Source organism: Suricata suricatta, chromosome 5, assembly GCF_006229205.1.
Source record: "Suricata suricatta isolate VVHF042 chromosome 5, meerkat_22Aug2017_6uvM2_HiC, whole genome shotgun sequence".
Taxonomy (NCBI): domain Eukaryota; kingdom Metazoa; phylum Chordata; class Mammalia; order Carnivora; family Herpestidae; genus Suricata; species Suricata suricatta.
This window is the reverse complement of record NC_043704.1, coordinates 149,221,815-149,223,939: the sequence shown is the minus strand read 5'-3', so window position 1 is coordinate 149,223,939 and position 2,125 is coordinate 149,221,815.

The following is a 2,125-nucleotide window of genomic DNA, read 5'->3' as shown; positions in this document are numbered from 1 at the left end:
ACCTCACGTGGGGTCAGGGTGAGACCGAGGCTGAGGGCAGGCGCCCCCAATTTGACGCCCCACTCCACTTCAGAGTCCTTGCTCAGCTCCCGTTTGAAGGAGAGGCTGACACTGTAGGGGTGAGGGGCAGAGCACAGTCCCTCCCCCGGGCCAGGTGCCAGGAGCACGTGGGCACAGACAGTTATGAAGGCCTCGATGTTCAGATCCCCAACTCGCGCGCGCCGCGCCCTCTTCCCAAAAATGTGGTTGTAAGAGGCCCGGGTGCCCTGTGGGCCCTCCTGGGCTGTCCTGGGCCACACCGCCCCTCTTCATGTGGTTGTCTTCCCCTGTGCCTTGTCCCCAGGGTGAAAGCCTCCCCGGTGAGAGAGAACCGTACAAGATGGAGGTGTCGGGCTAACCTGCATTCCGTAAAGGACCCCACCCTCCCGCCTGCCAAAACCAAATCCATCTCCTTCAAAGGTGCATTTGTAGAATGTATCCAGGAATTTATGTCCAATAATTGCTTGTCAATATGTGTATTCTAGTTACATGATTTTTATCATTTATGTACCAGTAATAACTGGAATGACCAGTTGGTCCAGAGAAGCTTTTATTAAACACTTAACGTGAGATTTAGAGTCATGGGAAGCATTTTAAACTTTTAAGTTTCCGTGTATGAGCATATTATTAAAGTATGACTGTGATTGATACTTTCAGGCCAAAAAAGTTATTAGTATAAAATTCTTTGTGAGAAATGGCAAGAAAATATGATTTCAAAGAGGAGAAAAACAGGAAAAACACAAAATTGTTACTATTAATGAAGAGGGTATCCATCTGCTTTTTAAATAGGTGATGATGGGTATCACATCCTTGTGGTATTTCACAGAATTTCTTGGACATCTTGAAAAGAGTGAGCTAATAGTTTATTTTTAATATTCACGCTATGATAATATGCAGTATTTACAGTAAGCTAGAAAATACATTTTCATAACTACTTAAATTTATTCATTTATTTGGAGAGAGAGAGAATGTGTGGGGCGGGGTAGGGGGTGGTGGGCAGAGAGAGCAGAAGAGAGAATCCCAAGCAGGCTCCACATGGATAGTGGACGGGGCTCAAACTCATGAACCACGAGATCATGACCTGAGTGGAAACCAGGAGTCGGACGCTTAACCAACTGAGCCACCCAAGGGCCCCTGTGGTGAAGATTTCAGATGTCAACATAAAACTGTGTGCGAGGGCACATAGCACCCAGACATGTTCAGGGGTGTGTAAGCAAAGATACGTTTTAATTGTAGAGCATTGTCTTAGGAAGAGTTTTGGTAAATCAGGTTTCTGCATCGATTGCTCTTCTAGCGAGGTCCCGTGGAGCGGGGCAGGGAACTCCCTGGCCACCTGTGCGCAGCTGAATTCCTTGTCAAGGGGAGATCCTGCTCCACGCGATCGTCCTCGGGATCAGGGGGTCACATCGTCATGTATTTGTCGGAAGAGCAAAGGGTCTGTAATGATGTTGGATGTGGACGGGTCTCGTGTTACTAAATATCTCGTATGACTGAGTACATTTGCCTGGAAGGCCTCCTGCAGAGACGCTGTTCTCGCTCGGGGAGCTCAGAGGTGGGGGTGTTTGCCGTGGACGCTGCGAGATGATCTCTCAGCCCCTGGCTTCCCCTGGCTTCAGATCACGCCTTGACAGCGAAACAAAGCCCTAATTCAGAGGCAGAATTTATTTACATTCATAGTCCTTGAAAAATGAAGCACTAACCGAAATTCTGTTTGTTACTAATTTACTTATTTATTTTAGGTGAGCTCTGTGCCCCAGTCTGGCCTGATCTCCTGACCCTGAGATCGAGAGTTGCATGCTCTACTGACTGACCCGGTCAGGCGCCCCTCCCTAAAAAACCCTAAAAGATTTTAGGTCTCTCTGGGCTTTTTTCTTCTGAAGACATACATGTGATTCTATGATATTATCACCTTCTAAGAAAACGTAGTTTTAGTGCTGATTTTGCTATTAAGGTTCTGGAGGGACAGAAATGAACTACGGGTTTTGACTGAGTATATTTATCAAATGCCTTAAAGCAGGACATTCCTAGCCCGCTGGCGCTAAAGCTGATTTTAAATTCATGTGTGTGCGGCTCAGATGTCTCCTCC